At 36.0% G+C, this 27,195-nt stretch overlaps 1 long non-coding RNA gene across 1 annotated transcript in view; it reads left to right on the top strand.

The window, feature by feature from the left end:
* The window catches only part of LOC137864391 (uncharacterized), a 156,115-nt gene extending 131,082 nt beyond the window's left edge, over positions 1-25,033 (top strand). Inside the window, exon 6 of the long non-coding RNA XR_011101479.1 lies at positions 23,919-25,033. This is a non-coding gene — a long non-coding RNA (uncharacterized lncRNA). The remainder of the gene's footprint in view (positions 1-23,918) is intronic.
* The last annotated feature ends 2,162 nt before the right edge of the window (positions 25,034-27,195 follow it).

Here is a 27,195-nt window from a genome sequence, read left to right as displayed (position 1 = left end):
AACTTTGTCCTTTTGTTTAGAACAGTTCTTTGCTCCTTATGCAAATGCAGAATTTAAAAATTGGATTTAGAGAATTTATATTGTATTGATCAGAAATAAAGAAAAATAATTAGCCAAGCCCTTCAGAGTATTTATGTGAATTGGTGCATTTATTTTTTTCCACATCAAAAAGGTTTTCTGCACCTTGAAATGACTTTTAAGAATTTATGTTTAGGAATAATGTAAGAGTACTTTAAAAAAAAAAAACATTATTATTTTGGTGGTTGTTATAATGTTTTACCAAATAGTTATCAGCTACAGCTGAACAATACATTTTGTCTCTGTTTAAAACTGTAGGATAGGCAATGTGCAATGGCTAGAGAATCTTCAGTTTTATTTAATCACTTCACTTTGCATTTGAAAAGTAATTCATCATGGAAAGTCAGTGGGGTATAGAGAGCACTAATTGCAGCAAAATATCAAGGACAGTTTTCCTCTGTCTTAATTAAACATTAATGAGTAAAGTTATTTGCAAATGCATGCTGCAGGGATGGACTTGTCTATCCAAGTTTTGTAAATACTGACACCGGGTGTCAAAATAAAACACCTTAATTGATTTATACAGAAATAGTTTTAAAAGAGTGCACCTGGAGTGACATTTCTCTAGCTTTTTATAGAGTAGTTTCCTGATGAATTATTTATAAAGAAACTTGGCCTGACCTATCTTAATTACACAAGTGATTGTTTCCAAACTAATCAATTTTGTAAGTAAAGTGAATTCTCTCTACTGTCAGTCCTTACTACTTCAAGAAGGAAAACGAGTAAGAAATGCTTCTTTTGACAAAAGTTCCTACTGTATCCATCAGTGGACTGCCAATAGCATTCTGGAAATTTTACTTGTGAGCTCAACAGAATGCTGCTTTTAATCTCAAGTTATCCATTTATTAACGAGGAGTGTAAGTAAGAAAGTAATAAGAAAGGTGGTGAAAAATCCAGTATCAGTCCCTAATTTTAAGTCTAGGCATAACGCATATCGAGTAAGTAAGGATAGCAGAGAATGAAGAGGCCAGATTGCTTGGTATTGCAAGGCAGTAGGAACAGAAATGTTTTGTAGTAAGTTTTCAGTACTTCTGAAACATGCTAATAAGACAAGAAATAGTTCAAATCAAATTACTTTCTCTTTATGCCTAAGAATATATTTCCATTTGTTTCCTGAATATTTTTAATATATATAATGCACAAACATGTGTACATATAAATATATATAATGTACAATATAATTATAGAAATAAAAGATTTTGGTGATGAATTCTTAAACCAAATTGAACCAAAAATACACTGACAAAAAAATTAAGAAAACTAACCCCACCTGAAACTTCTGAGTTAGATTAAAGAGGTAATGAATGGTACCAACTGCTGTGTAGAGGGAGAAAAGAACATGCTGAAGGATTAGAATGTGACTGTGCTCTTACTGAGAGCAGTAGCAGAGAGAAATGTTGAATAGAACTCCACAAATGTTCTTTATGAATTTCTGCTAAATCATGTACTCTATGAGAAAATGCAAAGAGAGACATAAGAGCAGTGATTTGGGTAAGAGGAAAAAATAATTTTAATCTCTGATGAGGAAACATCTGCTATCTATGAAGCTTCCCATTATTATTATTATTTTTAATAATAGATAACCCTTTTGCTGTATCAGAGAAATATTGCTATGATATATTCCTGAAGTTAATATTGTTGAAATGTTTTTCCTGTGTGTCCTACGTTCACTGCATTCATCATATGCAATTTAATTCCTAAAAGTTCCAATTATACTTGGAAATCTTACTTGACTTCAGAAAAAAAAAAAAAAAGGATCATCATGATTAACAAAGTTTTTGATGAAATAATTCTCCATAATTTTCAATGGTTTACTATTGGATTAGAAAAATATATCAGGTACTTTTCTAAAGAGATATATGGCATAACTGAACACTTCCATAACACACAGACAAAATAACTTAGAGTTTATTACATTTATGTGTGATGACACATACTTTGGGAGGTGATTAGGTGCATAGTGGTCTTGAGTTGTTTGGAAACAACTGCCCCAAATTATTCCAAATTACTCTATAGAAATACTGTGTTCTATATGCAAGCAGGGTGAAACAGCCTCATAAATAAAGGATGCAGAGTAATGGGCTAAGGGATGGGTCTGTAATAAAGGATATGGTATCAATCATGTAGCAGATGAAGATGGTTCGATGTTAAATTTCAGAGAAAGAAGTTCATGGCTCTTTCTTCTCCTCTTCTCTCTTTCTTCTCCTTTAATATCAGGTGCTATTAGGCACTGCTGGCCTTGTGGATTTTCAAAATGTCCTTTCCTGTTTTGTTTCCTGTTGATTCTTCTCAAAAGTCAGTTTGCAGATTATAATGTTCCTCAAAGGATTTAGGCTCTTTTAAATGTCTGGTGAAGGAACCTTTGATTCTAACAAATATTGTAGATCTCATTAAATTTACGCAATAGTGCTTAAAAATCAGCTAAAGCTGGAGTTTGTTCTTTGAGAGTCACATCTATTCAGTGAAAACTGAAGATTGACAGCACTGAGGGCATTGAACATTTACCTGGAACATAGCAGTCACAAGTCCAACAGGAACGTCACCAACTTGATCTGCCTATTACGAAATGTAGTTGTTGAATGACTTAAACTAGGAGATATAAATCATTTCCTGAGCACTGTTGGTCTGGATGTGAAAAATCCAGTAGTTAATGACAAATCCTAGAATTATATCTCATAAGAGACAACAATAAATACAGTTATCCCTGAAAGATTCTGAATGTTTGCCTTAGTAGATTCAAACTTCGAAAACACTGAATGTGAGAAGTTGTTTAACCAGCCAAGGTTCAAAAGGGAAATAATGCATGATTTTAGAAGGAAAAATAATCGGTCTTGAGATTTGTCTTTGCGGTATCTTGATTTCTCTAAAGGACTGAATACCAACCAGTATTCATTTTGGTGGGCTGTAAATCACTTAGATTGGATTTATCTGGAATTCCTCTTATTGGAACGTGATTTCAAAACATCACCAAATTGTGAGGTGTTTATTCTACAGCAAACAGCTGGGCAGGAGAAAAATCTGGAGAATAAGTGTTAGCGATAGTGTCTGTACTATCTGAGCTCATAAGTTTTTCACCTCAGGTTTTATTCTATTTTACGTGAGAGAGAACAAGAACTTCAAGCTATCTTACTGTTATGAAAACCTCACTGCATATTATACTTCTATGTTTTGGGGTTTGTATCTCAGTCCTAGTTGTATGCACTTGGATCACAATGAAGAGGTCTAAGTAATATTTATGTTATGGGTCTTGCAGGTTGCTGGATCTTGTAGTTTATTCATTGTTTTTATTTTTTAATTTTTATATATATATACATGTGTGTATGTGTATATATATATTTTATAAGAGTAGAGTCTTTCTGCCTGTTATCTGATGTGGCTTTTCACAAATTCACTGAAGAAACCCAAAATGACAGGGTCGTGTGCGTCATGCTGATTTTTTTCCTTCAATTAAAAAGCAAAATATCCCAAACCTCTTCACTGTATATTTCTATATGCAAGATCATCTTATGCTCCTGTGGGGTGGGCTTTCTCAGTTTGTCAGAACATAGCCCAGGGAACTTTTAAAATGTTGCACAAAGAAATCAGAAGTAATGAAGTGATGAAGATCTGTTCAAATGTATTTGTGTATTGTGCATTTGAGCAGACCAAACCATTGCTTGTAGGCAAAATGGCAACATTTATTCTGTTGTTTTGCTCATGGTGCTGCTTGCTTCTTGTCTTGCTTGATTACTACACAAAAAAGGATATCTTTGTGTAATTATATAAGAACCAGCATTACCTGTGGCTATTGTAGGTGTAGACAAACATTCACCACTACTGTGCCATAAACATACTTCATCAGCCTCCATGCTCTGCAGTGAGTCACTATTTCATGTGAGAAAGCGTAAGAGAAGCTCATCTCCCATCTTTCCTGCAGCTGGAGTCCTATCCTTTTGCACAATATTTACATGCCTCCTGCACTATAAATACTCACGTAGTTAGGTCAGAGAGGATGTTAGAAGGTGCTTCTTGTGCTTGAAAGGGAGGGGGAAAAGGCAGACGTCTTGTAGGAGCATTGTGGTTTTGACCTGTCTCTCTGGTACACCTAGAACATTGAGGACTAGACTGCATGGAAAATAGCGTGTAAGTCATTTTCTCTCCTCTGTAGCAAAATGTCTCTTAAAAGACATTTTGAAATGGAGGAACACAAACAGTATCTTATCTCTTACTGTGTGGTGCTCAGCACACAAGTGGCAGCTACTTGACGGCAGCAACAAAGTGAGAGTAACTCTCACTTTGAGAGAGATTTTGGGTGAGTTGCTTTCTCTCCAAGTGGTGCCCATTTTAGCCAGAACTTTCAAAGCCAGTTTTCACTTTTATCTCGCTGGGTGACTTTTACTTAATATCATGTTCTTCTCACTGACCTTGGGGGTCCACAAGAACAGTACCTTAAAAATTTTGGTTCTTTATTGTTAGAAATTAACTCCTTTGAAAAGAATATTTCTTGACATGTTTCAGTGAGGTGATGCTGCAAGAATTGCTGATATCCTTCACTTCAGCTGCATCTTCAAGTTGTAGTTCATACTAGTAATGTCGACTTCCTCTTGCCATTGTGCTTTTTTTTTTTTTTTTTTTTAATTAATGCAACTGCTTCACGAGGAGGTATTATTCTCCCTGCGCATGCATGTTTTATTGCTAATGACTAGCTCATAGTGCAGCCTGTTTCTATCACTGCTGGTTTCTATACCCTTTCCTCTCTGTCATTCGCTTTTAGATCGCAATAACCTTAGCTGTCTTTTGGATATTTTCACAGATGGGTAACAGTGATCACAGGATCTTACGGTTCAATAAGTTTTGGTGCTGGCAATAACTCCAAATAGTGCAGTATAACTGTTGTAGATAGGAAATCACATGTACTTAATCAGCATGTATCAATACTGAACATCTTCCATGGAACTACCATCAAGCATGCTGTAACAGTGGAAAATAGAATAACTCAGCATAATGGAGGCTATCATGGAAAATGAATAGGCAGATTGCCTTCGTGTCTAACTACCAGAGCTAAAATGCTATGTTCATCATCAGAATTGTCCAGGAAGGAATCACAAAAAAAGGGCCAAAGCCTTAGAGTGCTACAGCTCCCTTTCCTTATTGTCTGTATCAACTCACACTGATACACCTCTTAAAATGGAACAACTTCTAATCTGTTGCTATAATTTGCCCAGGCTATGGTTTAGAGACCATTCAGTGTTTCTGTACTTGCACCAGAGCCTTCATTTACCAATTTTACACACATTTATATGTTGTCTTCTACTGTAGTCAGATTTAAGGGGACATGCTTACAATGTAAATGTTTGTAACTTCTTCCCCCATACATTATGGTGAACAGATTTCTTTTTCCACAATTCTCTTTAGACTGTTATAGCTCAAGACTGTTCAGTCAAATATTCATTCACCTTTGTAATGTGATTCCTTAAAGCTTTTTCTATGTGGACAAACGTTGAAAGGAAAAAGTGAAATGAAAGTTTCCCCTTTCCAACACTTTCTATGCCTAAATTTTACTGGAAATTAACATCTTCAACTGCATCACGTTGTAAAACTTAAATTGTGCAATTCACGATGCTGCTTTCTACTACACCACTGTTTCTAGTTAACAGTAGATATGGTTGAATATAAGAACAGGTGTTAACTGAATAATCGTTAATGCTTCTGACCACTTATTCTGCATGTCTAAACATTTAAATCAAGACGTGAATGACAGTAAAAAAAATGTCAGCATTTTCAAAAAAAAAACCTGAAAAAATCTAATTTCTTATTTCGCTGTATATTATGCAAATAATAGCTCATGGTAACATTTACCCTTCAGGAGAATGGTTCACACGCACTACCTAATCTCTCTGATACACATGTCATTTAAGACTGCTGTCTCTATATGGGTAGAACAATAGTTAGGAGGGGGAAATTATTTATTTATTTATTTATTTATTGAGAGGAATGGAATTAAAGTTTAAATTTGTCAGATTTGATCTTGAGTTCCTCACTTGACCATGCAAAAACTGAACTTTGGAATTTGTTTACCCCCAATTATCCTTTGTATTTTTAGCTCTAGTTAGCACTTCCCCATGCAGTTCATGTTTTTCAGCTGCATGATAGTCCCCTAAGAAAGAGGAAAGTGTAACTTGAAGGAATAGCCACCTGAAAGACAGGAGAATATGAATCTCTCTTAAATGTACTGGTAGTTTCTGCTTAACGAAGAAGCTAGAAGAGCTTCCATTTATATTAGATATACTGAAAGTGGCATTTCTGTACTGAATTTCCTTTTTTTTTTTCTTTTCTTTTTTTTTTTTTCTTTACTGTGGTCCAAGTCCACAACATAAATGCATTTAGTTTTAATAACATACATTTTTTTTTTACCTGTGGCCATCACTAGGGCACTTGATACTCTCTTTTCTGTCCATAGTGTCTGTAGATATATTTATATATTCAGAATAAAGATTTCATCTGAAATTTCTTGCCAGCAGTATCTACAGAGATGTCTGTTCTGTGAAATGAATGAAGCACAACCTAGAGATTCCCTAAACAGACCCTCCCAAGTCCTGATTAGTCACTCTCCAACATAAGTGTAAATTGTTATATTTCAGAGGAGAGCCATCCTTACAGCGTTTTCATCAGGTTTTTGCAACCCACTTACTTTTCCTTTTTTTTTTTTTTTTTTTTACTCTTTGGCCTCATGGAAATTACCTGTGGCCATACTAGATTGTATTAAGAGTCTTTGCCTTGCTCCCCCTCAGTTCCCTGAATTATACAGAATAATCAAGAGGAGGAATAATTAAAGACCACCCAAATTTCATAAATAAAGCCCCTGATTAACAGGCATTTTATTTCTGGTACATTGGAAAATTCCTCAGTATGAGGAAATTTCCTGTGTATAGGAGCAATGATTCCTCACTAATCCCAAAGGAAAGAATAAGCTCTCCCAGCAACTAAATTCAATGGCTAATGTTACCATTGTCTATTTCAATTACAACTGGTGTTGCTTTTTACTTTGTGCTTAATGTGGCTATATAGTTGTATGAATATTTAAAGAATACCCCAAAAAGGACACTGTCATGGATTCATAGATACTGTTATTTTTTAATAAGCAAATGAGGGTGCAACTTTTACATCAACATGAATAGAATATCATCCCTACACCATGGTTTAGGAGAGTTAAAATGGAGTAATATAACTATATAATTAAAAGTTCAGTTGAAGCCACCATTTGCTAGATAAAGGGTGTGAATCACAGAGGACCATTCAAATTTAACTTTTTTTTTTTTTTTTGACCTGTCATTGGGTAGTAGTGTCAGTAGAATTGGCACATTGAGCTGAACACTGAGGGCTGTACCATTGTTTCTCAGCTCATGGGCTAGAGATGTATTTGCACGTTTTTAAAGTCAACCATAGCTAGAGATAATTTCCCATATGGGTTATGGGTTCAAGGCTCCAGTCAGGTCAGTTCTATAAGAATCAGTCTTCTGAGCTATTCAGTTCTGGCTCCCAAGATATAACTCCTGGGCTGGGAGCAGAGGGGCACAGTATTTGCAGTGCTTGTTCAAGCATCTGGAGGTATGCTTTTACATTCCCTCCCCTGTGGGAGTGCAGGAAAAGGGGAGACTGCACTCTATTTTGGAAGTTACTGGGTCACAGGTACATTCATTTAAAGCTATGGGCTGTTCACACACCACTAGATTATATAAGAAGCTTAAGAAATACTTATAATAGATCTAGAAGGCTGGAAGGCAATTTTAAATTTTAAATGTTTGTGTTCAAGTATGACGTAACCAAGTAACACACGTAGTATGAAATTCATGTATTGACTTAGCATTTGTCATCTATAATGTATTACACACAAAAATATCATGAACATGTGAAAACTAGTGATTAAACAGAGTGGAAAAAATCTCAGAATTATTTTGATCAAATTCACCTACATGTTTTCTTTTCATGGAAGTGACCAAGCATTGTTTCTATGACAGTGAAGCCAAGGAATGGTAGAGGAAATAGCAAATTAAAAGAAAATCCCTCTATTAAGGTGGTCAAATTACCTGGGGGAGGGAGGGGAGCAAACAACAAAAACCAAAACCAAAAACAAAACACCAGAATAGTGGTACCTTGAGTCTAGAGCAAAGGTGAGAAAGGAGGTAGCTATAAATTAGAAATCACTATGCAGTTTAAGAGAAAAAAAAAAAAGAGGAGGAGACTGGTGGTGCAAAGCATTCAAGTATGTAGACTTTGAAAGGGTTCATGCATCTGAGGTTCAAATAAAACACTAATAAAATAAAAAATTCTAAACTGATCTGTAAAGGTATATTCTCAAAAAGGGAAGAATATTTAGCCATGTGTAAATTATAACCATTAGTCTACAGCAGGGATTCTGATTTAACAATCAACCCTGTTCCTAAAATGTGCTGCAGACACCACAGCTTATACAGTACTTATAGAAGTAGGTGGCTTAGTGGACTGGTAATACTTCACAGAAACTATTCCTACAGGCCAAGAAGCTGAAACTGTCCTGGATAAATCATTACTGAGTGAGGATTTCTTAGCAAGAATCAATGATCTGTGATTTTTGCCTGGACCATGACTGCAAAACTTGTAAGAGCTAGTGCTGTTGGCGGCTTCTCTGGGAAGCAGTCACCAAGCAATCTCAGCTTGAGGCTGAGCTTGGGCTGTAGCAATAGGAAAACCAAAGTAACTGAACTGCTGTGTAGGTAGAGCAATTTTGTTGACTCCCTTAATGTTTAGTATCATTTTATGCATTCCCAGTTAACTTCTAACACTGAAAGTATCACATGGGGATTCAGAATCTGACAAATTTATGAATCTCTAGCAAATAATAATATCCTGAGTTGCTGCATTGCAGATGTTATCCCTACGTATATCCATGTTACTCTTCATGTAAGTCAAGTAAGGAGAATGGTGTCAGCAGCTTTACTTATCAGACTTTTTTTTTGCTATCTTCATATTCATTTATTTCAATTATAAAATGGAAGGTTTTATTATAAACCTGCCATTCCCAAACACTGGACCTGTGAGCATTAAAACTCATAAAAGTCTTTACCTTGTGTTCACAGTCTCAGTTGTTCACAATTTATAGCTGGGCAGTCAAGTTAAACAAAGTCCTGCAATTTAATGGGATTTGGGAAAAGGATGATTAATTTCTTGGTACTACAGCTTTTATTTATCTTTTATTTATTGGTAGTATTTGATTCATTTTCTGTTTAATTCCAGTTTTATTTTTTTTTCCTGTTTATATATGTACTGTGTGATGGCACCAAACCTGCTGTTATATATACAGGAGAATGAGCTTCATCTCCTAAACAACTGCACTTCAAAGGCAGGATGTTTTTATGCCAAGCTGTCCACTTTATAGCTCCTTCCCAATGCCCCCTTGAGAGACTTGTTGCAAGCACTAACCTCTTACATGACTGATGGTATAACGAGAGAGCTGGAGGTTCGTGTGGTGGGAACAGGACAGAGGCAGGAAAATGATCTCTACCTTTGCTATCAATATTTGAAGATTAAGGTGTGTTTATATTGCTAATACTGTAAATTAGCAAGACAGCGTACTTGCTGCTGAGGCTGTAATACTGCTATGAGCTCACCCACCTTTACTCTCAAGTCAGTTGTGTACTACAGAGGTACTCAGTGGTTGGAGTTGTGTATTTTATTCACCTGATTGTCTAACCTTGAAAAGCTGTGCTGATACCCTTGCTCTTGTTCTGATTCCCTAATTGCATTATGTTGACTTTGAGGGCTTAAATGAGCAATAGCCTGTTAAAAGATTATGAAGCCAAGGTGTTAGATGAGAACCTTCCCCTGCTTGGAAAACACACACTAGGCACCAAAGAAATTGAGCTTCTTGATTGAACGCATAAATGATTGTCTAGAAAGTGCCTTTTTAACTTCTAGGTTTCTAAGCTTCATGTAGCCTCTAATCTCCACAAAATTTAGATAATGTAATACAACAGATAAATTTTAATGGGCTGTGGTAAGCTTATGTGAAAATTTTGAATTAAAATCTCTGTTTCTCTTGTTAAAGTAATTTTTAAAATTAGGCTCACAAAAGTGGTTTGCAGTTTGCCTAATGTCCCAATTCAGATTTCTTTTTCTTACAATCAATTTGAAGAGTTTCTATTATCTTCCAGCCTCAAATGAATCAATCAGCATCTGACACAGCCTTGTGGATGCTCAGCCATGTTTGCCCAAGGCAATGGAAATGAAATCAAAAGCTACCTCTATGAGTTGGGGCTTATAACTTGACACAGCAGAACAATGTTATATTCTGTTAAATAAAATAAAATACACCATGAATAAATTGGTGTAGCTCTATCTTCTGCTGGTTGTGAATTGGGATTTTTAAATTTATGGAAGGATTTAATCTATCTAGTCCTTTAGGATCTGATTTTTAAAGATGCCTTTCATAATGATCTGAAGGGATGTTTGTCCCTTTCAGTTTTATAGCCTGAAGTTTATACCCTTAATTGAAATTTAATAGATTCCCTCTGGCTATGATAACTCCTTATTATAGTTTCTGTACACTAGTTTTGCTCATTTCTGAGGAGAAAATAAAAAATAAAATAAAAAAATCTCTATTCTGTTTCTTCCATTTAGAGGTAAATGTTGTATGCCAATTAAGAATGTTTTAGAAAAAGCTAATGGCATTAAAAGTGCATTGTGTTTATAGTACATTTTGTACTCATTTACATTCAAAATAACTAGCAACAGCCATATCTGACCAAGGTATATTTTGCTGGATACCCGATTTGCCCTTGATTATCTGAAGTACTGAAAGAAGTATTATGTTGTGACCTAATTAAATAGATGAAGGCCCAAAGACTACTCAAGAGCACTGCAGGGAATGAATCTGCGCAAGTTACTGAAGCTGTGAAGAAAAGCAAAAATGTTGAGAACTTGCCACTTCTCAGAGTGTCTCAGGCAGGAGCAAAAAGGTACAGCAGAAACTGCCCTGGTAAACCTCCAACTTAGGGATAGTGAAGGGGGAAATGCTGATAGCGAGAGTATGTTTGTTTGAATTTCAGTCCCTTTCAAGGACTGCAATTCATAAATTGTTGCAAGCATTTTAGCCACTTTTTAACTGTTTATTCTTGTGGGAGTTTGTATAGAATACCAATACTGTACCAGTAGTAAGACTAGTAGAAAAACTGAAGGAAGTAACTAAGGCCTAAAAAGAATGAAAGGACTAATAAGGTGTATGAAAACTTTCCTAAGTTTGTGGCAGCTTACAAAGGCCCTCTTATGGGTCATCAAAGTATACAGTTGTTCCCTGGTGACTAGATAACATATATGTTATATTTACTGTTCTTTCTTTACAGAAGCTATAGATTCCATTTGCTAACGAATCTGTAATGAAAACATATTCTATGATTACAGCACACTGTAAACGTGGCTTTTCCTTCTTCTATCATTACTTGACAGATAATAAAAGACTGTAGTTTATACCTGAGGCATGCCTATTTGACTTCTGAGTAGACAGTCTGTATTTTTTTATGAATAAACTGGAAAGAAATCTATGGATATAATTTGCTTTCTGAATTCAGAAATACTTCAAGGCTGCCCGCAGTTATGTGGATTAACTGCCAGTTACTTTAAAGAGACTCAAAAGGTGTATTTTAGATAATCTGGAATAAGTTTGTTACTTTTCCTATATTTGAAAATCTGAGGAATATAATGGGTTTGTGGAAAAAATACTGCAGTACAGATGTGCAAGTAATGGCAGCAACATGGTTTGCAAGTGCTGTGTGTTCCTGTTCTCATGTCTGTGTTGTAAAGGGTAAACCATAATTTGGGCCAGAAATGGGAGATACGAGAATCCAACCAAGCATTTTTGAATTAGTTCAGTTCTTTTTTTTCTTGGACCAGAGCTATATACAGCCATTTTTCCCTTGTGCTCATGGAGTGCCAGCCAGTGAAGAGCATTGTCCCATGTAAGCCAGCATCCAGCCCAGTGCTAGGCTGCAAGGCTTTCCTCAGTATCTCTCCGAGCTGGCTGAAAGGTGTTCTGCAAGCCCCACATTAGGTGAGGGGAAATATTTATCTTCCCATTAGTAATACAGCTTGGGACTATAGTATCTTTTTCGTAGTCTTTCTTTCACAGAAAAATAGAAAGAAAAAAAAAAACAAACAACAAACTGTATTCTGTTACTGATCAGCCCCAAAGATTAATCATGTCAATTAACACCTTTTAATTGGTATTTGGGGGCTTACCTTGCAAAGCTAAAACTACAGGTTTGCACAGTTATGTAGATGAAACATTTGTTGAAAGAAATATAGTGCATGTAAAGCAAGGAAGCTACTTCTCATTGACAATGTATCTGAGGGATGCTAATTATCAAATATTGCATGTAGAGTATATCCAGGATACTGTAATACATCATCAGTTGTCAAATAGCAGTTAGATGTGCAAGCAATAATAGGTTAAGATCACTCGTGGGTACATATTTAAGAGACTGCCTTAGCTGTTTTGTGCACTTACCACAAAAATCAATATTATGAACAGGAGGGAGCTTCCACTAAGATTCCTGGTTGTATTTCTACTATGAAGAGGGGTTTGACTTGTATTGGTCCTCTTTTCAGTCCACTTCAAGTCTGAGTTTTAATTAGGTGTTTTATAACCTGCAATGCCAAAGATATAGTGGAATTACTTAAACAGGGCATTGGAGGTAAAGGATCATATTTTGGCAATAAACTTAAATATGTTTCTGGAGGGCAAGACATGTGAGGAGCAGCTGAGGTCCCTTGGTTTGTTCAGCCCAGAGCAGAGCAGGCTGAGGGGAGGCCTCATGGCGGCCTGCAGCTCCCTCATGAGGGGAGCGGAGGGGCAGGCGCTGAGCTCTGCTCTCTGGGGACAGTGACGGGACCTGAGGGAACGGCATGGAGCTGGGACAGGGGAGGGTCAGGCTGGGTGTGAGGGAAAGGTTCTGCACCCAGAGGTGGTCGGGCACTGGGACAGGCTCCCCAAGGATGTGGTCATGGCCTGGGCCTGTTGGAGGTTGGGAAGTGTTTGGATAATGCTCTCAGACACACAGTCTGATTTTTGGGTAGTCCTGTGTGGAGCCAGGAGTTGGACTTGATGAACCTTGTGGGTCCCTCCCAGCTTGGGATATTCTGTGATTATCTAAGATAAAAAATGGTTTGAGTATACTAGACAGCATCACTTCAGCGAAATTGTTAATGCATGATAAATGGCAAAATTGACAAGAATTCATGAACCACTACTTCTGTGGCAACTGCAGTGGATGGCAAAACTGTTTGTTGGGTGGCAGCTTGTATATGTCATGTATTCTGCTTCATTCAAAAGAGCGTGGCTGGAGGGGTCTCTCCAGCAGCCCCGTGTGGGAGAGGTGCTCACGGCATCCCAGTAGGCGGGGTGTGTGGTGTGCAGGGAGCTGCCAGCCCTGTGCGTTGGCTGGGCTGAAGGTGTTGGGTGGGCTGTGCTGGGCCCAGCCAGCCTCCAGTGGGATCCTTTTAACCTGGGACCCTGCTGAACTGTGGAACTGAGGTAAGATAAACCAAGCAACTAGTACTTCTTTTTTGGATAGCTCTATTGAACAGTATTTGCTATAGTTTACTATATACATTTCCTGTGAATGATGAAGAATCTGATGTGGTACTGAGTATTAGACTATTTATGGTACTTAATATTAATCACTAGAAATATGTTTCTGGAAACAGTAGTATAGCAACTTGGCCAGGAATGGACTACCTAAACCTGCCCACTTACCTGATGTAATGTGGAAGTTTTAGAACTAACAAAGCTGGGGCCAGTAGCCTGAGCAAACTTACCAGTGATGAAATGCTCAGCACATAAGTTGTGTTTTTGACAGTTATAAATAGTCAAAAACAGATTAAAAAACAGTGGACATAAAAAGAAGCAATATCAGCTTGTTTTTCAGCTGAGCTGAGGTGGTTCTCACAGCATCTCTTCTCTGTTCTGTCATTGTTCTGTTTGGAAGTCTGTAGTTTTGTGTATGTGTACCTTTGTCTCTCTTTAAGATCTATGTGCAAGATCTGTGTATACAAAGAGATGGAAGGTAGCTGACAAATGAGAGCCTGATGATCAGGCCCCTAAGCTAGAAAAATGCCATGTGGGACTCATACAGAGCAAGCTCAATGGGAGCAGACCTTGTGTGTCTGTCGCAGCTGCAGAAGGAAAACAATTGCTCACTGCCTCTGACTTCCTTGAGGATATTTGCTTGTGCCATTTCACTCTGCACACTCCCTCCACACCTTTCAGCCTTTGCCGCCTTTTTCTTAAGGATTAAAAGGACAGGGAGGGGAGAGGCACAGCTGATGGTGAGAAAGGGGTTCAAATCCTAAATTTACTGAGAAAAACAGTCCATTTTGTCAAATGACATCACCAAGTGCTACTGCATTGAATATTGTTACTGTTGCACTGGCAGATTACTGTACAGTGTAATGCATAGCCTCAAATTACAATTAGTCATGGTGTGTAATTTAAAGGAACACCTCAATTAAACATGGGGTATGATCTTGACTTTGGAGTCTATGCCTATATACTTGTCCATGTATGTTTGCTGTTTGGCTTCAGACTTTCTACTGTGTGGATGTCTAAATCAGATACAGCAGTGATCTCAATGATTTCATCCAGAATTCAAGCGGTTCCTGTTCTGGTCCCCTAGAAGTAAAGTTTTCATTTGCTTCTTGCTCATTATGTTTAGAAAATATTTTATAAATGTATTTTGTAACATAAAAGGTTTTGATGGCTTCTGTTTGGAAGGTTTTGATGGCTTCTTGTTTAGTTCTCCAGCCTCTGAGAAATTCCTTGTAAGAACAACTTCAAAGTGGTGGTAAGCCAGTATAGCTGTGTCCTTAAGAGATATTGAGGGTTTTTACAGCTTATTCCTATGTAGTGAGTTTAACAGGCCAAGCTCTTCAAAATGTACTCAGAGCAAGCAGAGAATATATAGTGAGACTATCTTCTACCAAAATGCTTGATCCTCCAGAATACCAAGGATATTAACTTAACTAATGATCCTTTAAATGGGTATGTAAAATATAATTTAAGCTACTTGCAACATGCAAAAGAGAGGTATCATTTGTTACTGCCAAGCTCACTGGCATGTGGAAATCAGAAAATCATTAGCCTTGATAGAAATAGTTTAATGCAGCAGGGAAGAGAACACATTATTTAGAGCAGTTAAATGACAATTGATGCAACTGCTGGCAAAACGCAGAAAAATGAGTGTGATTTAGCAAATGATAAATACTGCACTTAGAACTTACGCAGGCAAAAAATGAAAATCTTTCCTCATTATACTGCATATTTAGCCTAGGAGACTAACTTTTCTAAAATGTAACATTAACAAATCCTAGTTTTTATAACTTTATTTCTAGACAAGCTCAGTCTGTACATGAAATACCTTATATTGCATAAGGAGTAACTTACAGATTGCATCTCTCATTTTGTATTCATAGAATTGCATCAATGAATGATGATTTCACACTGCTTTAACATTTACTAATTGCATTCAACAGTCCTGTTCTAGGTGACATCAGCTTGCTCTGATATGTTTCACCAGTGGGGGAAAAACAAAACAACAACAACAACAACAAAAAACAGTTCTCATTCTTATGTTTGTGAAAAATTACTTCATAAATCTCTGGAAGAGATTTGGCAGGGAATGCAAATGTAATTTCACTTTCTTTAAGGCCTCTTTTTAGGGTGAAGGTGGTGTAAAGTGATTTTAGGATAAAAATTCCCTAGAGGAAAGTACTACTTATGTACTACTCAGTGCAAGCTGAAGCAACAATCAACTTGTTCAGTACTGTGAAAATGTAGCTGCATAAAAATTTACATTTAAAAAAGGAAAAGTTACATCAGTGCATATACTAAAAAAAAAAAAAAAAAAGGAAAGAGACAACACCACTTCCACCCCATGCACAAAGCTATGCATTTCTTAGCAGAACTCGCTATGTACTTGTCAAATGTGCTTTTCTGTGTCACTGAATTTCCTCTCAAAGGCAGGTTGCAATGTCAGGTTTGTTACTGTGCCTGTCTCCTTTGAAACTTGTAATGGACACAGCTATGTGATTTTCAGGGACCACAGCAGAGACGTTCACCTGAACTTGCAAAAGATTAATACCTGATGTTACTTTGGAGTAGTATTCCTGCATCATACTGGCAGAAGAGATCAAAATGTGGCCTGTTATTTTCAGCGTCCATTTCTATCTTTAATTAGAAATTGGCAAGTTTCCTTTCAGAGAAAGAAACAGCTCAAATATTTAAAATGCATGAGTCTTGCCTGAGCATCAGTAGAGATTTGTGTAGTGTATGATCTTTTGTCAGCTCTGTTAGCAGGTGAAATATGATGAGTGATACTTGACTGACTAGAAGGTTTGCACCTAAGAAGTTATTATCCCATGTAATACTCATACTATTTTACTGCAGAAATGTATATGGTAATTAACTGAAGTGATGCAAATTGGCACTGTATTTACAGTTGCTAGGGATGCTGTTTTACATGGACTGCTTAGAAAATAGTAAAGTGGAAATCAAGGAACAACTTTTTTGCTGGAAATCAAGGAACAACTAAATCAATACAAATAATAGAAAAAAAGTACACTTGGTATTTTGAAGCACTTAAAAACTATCATAATTCTAAACCAAGTACATGTAAAATATCCATTGCTTTTGACAGCTGCAGAAAATATCTGACTCATTCTAGCCATACAATCTTATACAATAACTTATGGATAGAATCAGGAAAGATTAGCCTTTGATCTCTGTTTTTAATCTACACATATTTGCCACCTTACAGTGGACCACAGTTTTAAGGATGTATCCTGTATCTTATGACTTTGTCTGCAGTTTCATGGGTGTAATTGAGGCACATACCATTTTGTTTAGACATCTCATTGCAATCTGGAAGCTCTGGATAAGAGCCCATAAATCAGATAGTTCAGGTTAAAGATTTTTTTTCTGAACATTTAAGTAGCTGAGGAACTCAAGTAATTTTTTAAGTTAATGGGCTCATAGAGCAACTGTTTCAAAAAGTCCTACCTCCATGTCTAAAACTATTGTGATATATATTTTTTTCATGTGAAAGTACTACCTGCCATTATTTTCTGCAGACATTATGGCTGGGGACTTACATTATGCAGAAAAATACCACTTTATAATTTATTTCTCTCTTTAAATTTGGGGAAAGTAATTTGCTGGGAACAATGGTCCAGTTCAAAATGTGCTGATCAAATGCTTGGTATGAGCAAGCGAAGTAGCACAGAAACCTAACAAATCTCTTCTCAAGCACAAGTCATGACTTTCAGAGGAGTAAAGAGGATAGCCAACTGTTTCAAGACTTTTTTTTTTTTTTTTTACCAATAATACGTACAGACTTAAAAGTATTTGTCATAGCATCTGTACCTAGTGCCATTCATTTTGTGAGCCCAGTCTAAAAAGGGGTGAAGTTACGAGTTGTTATGTGCAAATATATTCATCTATAGTGACAAGGCTGTGCTGCTGAATTTGTCAGGATGTTGCCTGCAGCTTTCACATAAATTAGATCAAACCAAAATGAACCGAGAGTAGTGTCTGACTGTACGATGTCATAAATTCACAAGAAACAGTATTTGGGAATCATAATGCAGTACTCACATTTTCACCTGTCCTTACATCATAAATGCTAGCATTGATGACAGTGTTTACGATGTGGGCATCTGTCTGATTTCTGTTTCTTCCTCCCAAGTAATTTTGAGCATGCTTTTGCAAGATTCCTGAAAATAGATGCCAGCTAGGAGAGTGGTGTGCCCCAGTGCTGAGGGAGAGGCTGCGTTTAACCATGCACGTCAGCTATGGTTGAAACATAAACCAGTTAAGTGGTTCTTGGATAATAGTGATCAACCAATGTAGTGAGAAAAGGGTGGATAAAGTGTGTGTGTGGGAACTGTAAAACTGTGACAGGAAGAAAATGCAAGAATGTTCTCAATCCCATAATTCATGCTCATGATTATTAGTTGTTGTATTCTTTTCTTTGAAGATGTTTTTCATCTCAGAAGTATTTTGACCAAATTTTGTTTGAAAAAAAAAAAATATGTCAAATGATTTTGTAATTATTATTCCTTTATTTTTGTAACAATGCTTTTATCAAAACATCCCCATTAGAAGCCTGGGATCTATTCATTCCTATTGTTACATAGAAATAATATTGACGTTTCAGAGTCTTTACTTAAAATGCAATAGTCTGATGTTTTGGAAGTCAGAAATAATACAAACATTGCAATTAAAACAATATTCACTTGGATTTTTTTTTCTCCTTGTCAGATTCTATTTCTTTCCTCCTTATTTTATCAAATTTACTCTTCAAGCTATCTATGTGGAAAATAGCTCCCATGCAAAGGAGTTAAAAAAAAAAACACCAACAAACAACTAGATTGTTCTCCATTAAGTAACATTTTTCAATAAACTTTTTAATCTGCTCTTCTACTTGATAATTAAATCTATCTTGGAATATATTGTACTTGGCACTGGAGGAATAATTCTTAAAACATATTTAAATTATGTGCAGATTTTTGTTGAATATTTCTGTAGCTGAGGGCAGAAGTGTAAACACATGATTGAGTCTAAAATCAAAATATAATAATGTATCTATGACATTTAAACACTGTCAAACCCAGTCATCCTCAGGATTGTGGTACATTCAGATGAAAACTTCTTACCTTTCCTCATATTTCTGTATTTAGAAAGTTGTTTTTGACACAAAGTATATCGTAATGAACTTTCCTCTGAAAATGGCAGTGAATTCCTGAATACAGTCAATTTCAGGAAAAATTCTTATTGTTATAACCTTTTCAAGATATCATTTCAGCCACAAGGATTTGGAGTATGTTGCTTGCTTTGAGTGAAATGTAGGGCTACTTAGTATTTAGGTAAGTCAAAGTTTTCCTACGAAGGGAAATGTGCAAAACCCAATCCTTTAATATAGTAGGATTTTGAAAGAAATAAGTGGTTGAGAATGTGATGGGTGCAAATTGCAGTACATATGCTTTCCTTCAGACCTTTCCTCCTGAAGTGCTGGATTATATTATGATTTTAAAAAGAAAAAAGGGAAAAAAAAAAAAAAAGGCTTTATTTTTAATGCTTTCATCAGTGAATTTGTTGGAAGTAAATCTGTGCTACAGCAATTGTCAGTTTTATTTAATACTCAAAGTCTGTTAGTGGGAGGGAATTTGACTGTCTTTAGCTTATGAAGCGTCTGTGGTTTTTATTTTTTTAATTGAGCTTGTGTTTCATTAATCTCTGACAAAACAGTAACACCTGTTTATGGAATAAGAGTGCATCAAATTGGAGCTTTCACTTTGAAACATTCCATCTTGTTGGGAATTCCATCATATTGGGCTTGAAGCAAAGTGAATGTTTTCCTGAATGTCAGCTTCCTGGGGAAGCTGCCAGACCGCTGTGCGTAGTGGGAGTGAGGAGGCAGCCGCTGAGGGGCTGAGCCAAGTTGTCCTGGAAGAGGGGAAAAGTCTAGCCCTGGGAACAAGGCTTGAACAAGGCTGTTCATGTGAATGTCTTCATGGGCGGTCACATTTCAGATATGGTGAGGAGTGTCGAGTTATGGTGTGGTGTTTTTTTCTTTTTTTCTTTTCATTCTTCTCCTATGCTTTGTTGTATCAGGTCTGGAATCTGGTCATTGAAATGCTTATGCTGCTTGGTCAGGGGCTGGAGCAGCATGGTACTTGAATTTTATAGCACACTACAAACACCTCCATCTCTTGTTGTGCACCTAAGTGAAAGCACGAGATAGATTCCTGTTAGACTCCTTCTGAAATGGGAGCAGATGAAGGAACTGCATACAAGTCAAGTAGGCAAGATAAAATACTGCAAAGGAAAATGTATGATACAAAAGGAAACAGTGGCAGAAGACTCATAGAAAACCTAAGATTCAGTCCAGCTATTTAATCACTGTCAAATGTTACTCTATAATCAAATTCCAAATCCTGAGGGTTTGGGATTCTGTCTTTGTAAGTTTTATGCAGATCATAGAAGATTTGCAATTTTGTTAGGCCTTTTTGAAATGTATTTGTATATATTCATGCAAATACATGTGTAAATCTATGTATTTGGTGAAAGCTTCTGTATCTATTTTCTGGTTAAAGAATAAGACAGTTTATGTATTATGTAACTCATGAAGGCTGTACTGGAAGTAGTAAAGGGAAATTAAAAAAAAATAAAAAATCCAACAACAAACACATTCCACTTCCTCCTGCAGTTAAGATAACCAGCAAGTTTGTGTCTCTTTTAATTTCTGTTAGTCTGGTTCTCTTTGTGTATGCTGGGAAATAATTGGAGTGTGGACAAGCTGTTACATTCCTTTCCCACTGAAGGAAACTCAGATGTGTAGCACGTACTTCATAAATACTGTCCCCAGAATTAGATGTCTGTGTCGCTTTCCATACAAGCTGCTTCCCTACAACCCAGTGCCCTTGTTTCTACAGCAACTGTGAGTACGATTCAGGACACAGGCAGATGAAAAAAGGTAGAGCACCTTGACATTTTATTTATGGGTTAGATGATTAGCCAGTAGCCCAATTACAATGACAGTAAGCAACATATGTGGATTGTCAAAATTTGAAACATTTTCTTTGGAGTATCTCTATTATTGGTTCCCAAACTGTCTGCCCTACCTACAACACAATGACTTAATCAATTACTTGCTTATGAAGTATTTTCTTATTCCAGTACAAGTTCCATACAAACTACCATATTTATAGGACAAGATGCTGAAAACATTTACGTAATTATTGCTATTAGTGTTATTTTCCATTTTAGTCAATTTCTTAAAGAAAAAAAATTTTACACTAACTACAAGAAACTGCTGTACAATTACCAAGAATAATTTCACTGTTAATATCTATAGTAATAGAATAATACTTTTTTGTAGATAAGTGCCAGTCAATTAGAACTATTTTTTTCTTATACCTTCTCATAGTTGTTGTGTATTTAATGTTTCACATTAACTTTTGATTCAGTATATTGAAGAGGGAACCAGTGTAGTGAATTCTCTTACCTCTGAAGATAAATAGAATGTACTGGCACATTATTTGCAATTAAAAAGATAAGTTTTTCTATGTGGAAAATCTTACATAGATCATACACTATGACATACATTATCTACAAACTTGGTCTTTATTAGTTCTGGTGCTTATGAAACTGTTCTTTAAAAGTAGGTGATGGGGGTTGTTAAATCAAAACATGTTAGCTAATTGTGAAAAAAGTAAAGATAAAGAGAATGGTGAGGAAATTGTATAGGCTCAACAAAAATAGAAAACTAATGATCAGTGATACATGCTTTAAAATTATTATGCATAGTATGTAGATGTTTGAACCTTTAGTAAGCTAAAAATTCCTATTTTTCATATTATGTTTTGAGGTGTTCAAGTGTGTTTTTCCTACTTATGTGAGTCTTAGAAACGTATTCACATCAGTAAATTCTGGATTCCTTGGGTTTCAGCTATGGCGTAGTACACATAAAGATTAGTACTATGTGTTTTAGCATAGCTTAGAGATTTCTCTGAAGCAATTTCCAAAAAATGTTACGTAGTTATCATAAAAATTATATCATACAGGCCTGGTTTTGAAAGCTGAGAAAAGGAGCATGACAAATAATATTTTCAAATTTCATTTAGAAGCACTCCTCATTGGAAAATGCAAGAATTATTTATTGGGAATGGGTTAAATGGTAAATTTTGTATTTAGTTATGGAAAGTGTGACACTTTTCACTGGCTTTTTTACATGTATTTATTATATGCACCTCATGTTGCGGAAAATGAGGATGTGTGGAAATTAAATAGCAAGAGAACAAAAGGGAAATATTTTTTCTCTTTAAAATTCTTGTATTGACAGTCTTGAGTGTTCTTTAAGAGGAAAAGAAAAGTAAATTCCACAAGAGGGAAGAATACAAAGTATTGAGTCACTATACTCCAAGTCATTTTAATCAGTTACAGTGGTGAGAATAAAAACAAATGCTTGTATTTACTGAAGCCATCACAGAGAATGATTCAGTAAAACGAAGAATCAGCATGACTGCGGCAGAGTAAAATAGCTGTTTAAAAATGCATTTTGTTTTTAAAAAAGAGATGAGTAGAATAAACTGTGATTTCTCCTCGCTTGTTTTCTCTTGCTTCTGCAGCCTAAGGGTGTTTATTTTGTGTGGTCCTTCACTGATGTGAATAGGATTTGCTGTGTAGCCTGGAAAGTTATAGCAAATGTTTGCAGTAGTGGTCCTAATATACAGCATTGCTGTTGAACACTCTCATTGAAAATCTATCTATTGTCATGATAGACTCAAAAATCTTTCAGATGGATCCTGCAATGAAATAATAGCAGAAATATGGGAAAGCCATTTTAAGTCTGAAAGTCTTAGGAATAATCCCCTGTCCCTCCCCACCCCCCCACCCCCCAAAAAAAAAAAAAAAAAAAAAAAAAGTAGCCAAGAAAACTTAGCTCAGAGTTTGAGAAAGAGAGTGAAAATAAGAAAACTGTTGAACTGTTGGTAAAACTGGATCTGCTGCTGCCTGCTGCAGTAAGCTGTTCAGCTCCTTTGGCTTCTGAGAGTCCCAGTAGGATTCTGTAGACATCCGACTGGAGGTTGGAAAGTGATAGGGAATGACAATACAAGAATATAAAAAAAAAAAATTACTAGTGGGTTTTCTAAGAACATCTTTAAACCATGTAAGTCATTTCTGTTTGTTCATTTGTTTATTTCATGAGTAGGTGACTTTTTTTTTTTTTTTATAGTTTAAATTATATCCATCAGGTCAATAAATTTTTACACATCTCTACACACAGGCAGAGTGAAATCTTAACTTTCACAGCTGGAGGACTGCTCACCTAGCTTATGTGTAGGAAGGGAAGTTAACACAAAGCATACTCTTATCACCCCCAGCAAATATTTATTGTTTAGTTAAGGACTAAAAAATGGACATACTGAATCTGTCCCTGGAGTCTGGCTTTGAAAGTCTGCAGTTGCTTTACTACCATTTTTATTCTAATCAAAATTGTCTGCTTCAGGGAAAATCAATTAAGAGTCACCTTCCTCCAAGACGCTTGAGGCAATTTTTGGAAATTAATCAAGTTCCCAAACACTGCTGTGAAATAGATAGAATAATACTTCTAGGAATGAGGAAAGTGATAAACTTCAGTCACATGCCTTGTGACCCAGTGGAATCAGTGACACAGCTCATCAAATATTTCCCATTGCTCATTACTGCATCCACTGGATCGCAAAGTCTCCAGCAATTTCCTCAGCATCCAGTGAAATCAACTGTTTTTTCTTCCTTAGAATTCTCTCTTTTTCTATAGGTGGCCAGTGGTTCTGTTCATACCAAGAGATCTGGTTTTAAACTTTTTTTTTTTTCTTCTGTTTTACTCATTCCACCTGACTATTTAACATGTTAAAGGTCTGCTTTGAGGGTGTGCCAACCACTCTCTCTGGGTTCTGCAGCGTTTTCATTCTTTGAATGACACTGATTTAGTAATTCACCTGCCAGACCTTTCAGAGGGTTTTCCCACAAAACCAATAAACAAAAAGATTCTTTTTGTTGTTGTTGTTCCTGGAATTGTTCTTTTAATTTTTATGCCTGGCAGATTAGGCCTGCCAAAAATCTGATCGTTGAATTGACAAGAGAGAGAATTGACAAAAAGAGAGTTTTTTGCTTACTTTTTGGCTGTTTATACTTAATGCTGCCCTCCCTCATTTCGGCACTATTAGTATTATTAGTATTTTGTGCTTTTCCTCACTTTTGTCATCCTTTCATTTCTTTGACACTCTTTCAGGGCTGTGACATCCTGCCTCTGGCTGACAGGACAGGTAAGTGTCATTCCTGGAGGAATACTCCTTCCTGCCTCTACAGAGGAGCATGGATTAAAAAAAAAATCCTCCTCTAGAGAGACTGAACATATCATTTCTTTGACGTGCTTAGCCTTTGCTGACCAGACAAACCCCCGTGAGCCAAGGTTTGTATAAGGTGACAGCATATTACCCTCCCGTTGCTCTTTCCTCAGCTCTGGTTTGTTGTCCCTTTTTTGGGAAGAAGTGGAGTTAATACTTTGTTGCATGAAGGACTAGAAAAACATAGTATCCTGGATCCTTTTAGTTAAAGGATTAATTACCTAAAATATTTTTGAGCTCAATTTGAGCAGTTGCTTTTATAAACTTCAGAATATTATCTATTGTGATTGAAATCATTGCATCAGGATTTATGAAAACTGAGCTCAGTCCTTGTCCGAACCTACTTTCTGTAGATTGATTGGCCATATTGTTCTCTAGCATCTGACAGACCGCAGAAGAATATTAGGCATGAAACATTAATCAGGAAATTATGCATTGCTTTCACAATTAATGTGCAACTGGACTTTACTTTGCAATATTGTATTAGCTCTTAACATGCAAATTATTGTAGGTAATTACCTCATTTTTCAGTGGCCATTTGATGGATTGAAGTTTCATGCAGAATGTTCTGTGTAATTTAAAATCTTGCAATGAGTTGCTTTTTTTTTTTTTTTTTGTAAGAATCTTAGTTTTCTTTATCATACACCAGGCATGAAGAGCCTGCGGCACTGTAACACCTAATGTACAAAGTTCAATTTCTCAATTCTTTTAACTGTAACTAGAGTTGGCAATTTGGTCAAGTGTTTCAGTAAAGATGTCTCTTGCTGCAGTATGTTTAAAAAAATAGAAATAGCCTGTGGTGCTATTTATAGCATATAAGTCAAGCTTCCTTTTTACCGTCTGCTTAAAACAAAAGTGAAGTGGTAGTCTAACATTTTTATTCTGTGATACATGAAAGTGTTATATTCAATGATCTGTGGTCAATCAAGTAATATACATCAATTGGAAATATACTGTTACATGATTAAATGTTAGAATGCTTCAGTAGCTTTAAATTTAACAGTCCTGGACTTTTTTCTTTCTTATTTTTTCTTCTTGGTCACATGTTCACACTGCTACATGTCAGAAAGGCATTATCATAATAAACATAATGTATTAGCAGGTTTTTGACCTGTAGAAATATTTTGACGTAGGTGAATACTTCTGAAAATTTAGATTATTCTTTTTCATGTGTTTTTTTTTTTTTTTTTCATCTTACATGTCAGATAGTCACAAGTATTCATTGTGATCTAGTCTAGTCACAATCCTGCTCCTGTAAAATAGCTCTTCCATAAAAGTCAAGCAATACAAAATTGAATATCTATATTTAAATATTTTAAGAGATAATAAAACTCTTGAGATTAAAATGGTTTCATTCACTGAGAAAGTTTGCTCTGCAGTATGCAATTTGTGTCACATTATGCAAAATACAATTAAAAAAAAAAAAAGGAATTGAAATACAAGCACAAATAAAAAGTATCTTATAAAATGAAACAAAAAATTTCCTAAGTCAAGTAGAGAATGAAGGCAGGGTATGAAATCCTGACTTTAATCCTGACTTTAAATACTGTATTTCTATAGCTTTGTTTTCTTTCCTGCCTACGCGGCTGTGACATTCATATTTCAAGCCCTGCTACAGAAATTTCCCTATTTTCTTTTCCCATTTAAAGAGAAAGTTAAAGAATTAGTATGTCAAGCACAACTGAGAATTGCTTTTGCATTTGTAGGTAACAGTTTGGCATTTCAGAATATATAGTTTACATCACATAGTTGGTTTACCAGCACAAAGGTTTGTATCATGTCTGTTGTGATAAGAACTACTGACTGTCATTTTCTCAGAAAATATTTAAATGGGTATGTGAAATTGCATCTGAAAAATGTTTTTCTCTCATCTAATGGCAATGTCAAGCCTTCTGTTACATGGAATTTAGTAACTTGCAAACAATTTCTATACTCAAGCTATATGCTAGTGGACTGATGGAAAATATGGTTTCTTATCCAGTATTTAATGAGTGATGGCAAGAAAATAGATGAGAGTAGTGATCCCTAAATGACATGCTAATTATCAGTGCATGGATAATTCAGGTTCATGCCTTTATCAAGCAAAGGTGGTTGATTTTTAGTGATGGATGCACCTTATAGAGCTGGATAGTCTGGGATGCTTCTTAGGACAATGTTTCCAAGGAAACTGGGTATATATTTGCCAACTAGAGGTGTGTTTATACTCTGAGAGGGGAAGGTGTACACCCAATGTCAGTGTGTATGGAGCTGGATTTTATCTACTGAAAAATATTTGTGAAGAGCTCATTAAAGTTAACTTCTCTGCCTTCCTCCTTTCCCCAGCACAAAGGGTTTCAGTGTGCAGGTAATGCTAAAGATATTGCCCTCTTCACCTAAATAAAAAAGGTATTCATTTGTAATAACAAAAGAGCAACTACAATGATAAAAATGCAGTCCTTGTATTCTATAGTCTTGAGTGTGAAGAATAGCTGAAATAGGTAGCTAGCCATTCAAAATGCTGTACTTTCAATCCATGACATATTTAGTAAGTAGGCTATAAATATTTCAGGCCTAAATGGAAAACAAAGCTGAACAATCTTGCCAATGACAGTGTTTCTCTGAAAAATAGGAATTGGTTTAAAGACTTCTACTGATTACCATTGCAAGATCAGAAATTAAAGTGGGAGGTGAGTGCATGTGCAGTGCAGTGGTGCATGACTTTATGTATGCCGGTATCTATGTACATGGCAGTAAAATGCCATGAAAAGATGCTGTCTAGGTCTAGAAAGTGGCACTGAATGTTCATGCTATTTCTCAGCGAGGCAAGCCTCCAACTTGGTAGCTTTTAATAGCTTAACGTAAAATACTTTAAACTCTGTCCTGAAATCAAAAACAAATTATTTAATTTTTTGTTATTACTTTATGCCTCAGGTATATGACTTGATAATTTTGGAACGTGCCGGTGAATACACTGCGTTAAGAGACTGAACTCTTAGAATGCGTCTTATTAATACAGTTGTTGACAGCTTCAGCCAAACAATGGTTTGCTCACAAGAAGAAAATGCACATTGAAACTCCCAGTTGAATAGTTAACTAGGGGTAATTGTGAACAAAATATATAAGCCATGGACCTTGATGAATATTCTTTCTGTTGTCTGCATTCTCTTCAGGATCTTAAGAGGC

The sequence above is a fragment of the Anas acuta genome, chromosome 14 (assembly GCF_963932015.1).
Source record: "Anas acuta chromosome 14, bAnaAcu1.1, whole genome shotgun sequence".
Taxonomy (NCBI): Eukaryota; Metazoa; Chordata; class Aves; order Anseriformes; family Anatidae; genus Anas; species Anas acuta.
Note: the sequence above shows the minus strand (reverse complement) of the source record. Positions and strands in the feature narration are given on the sequence as shown.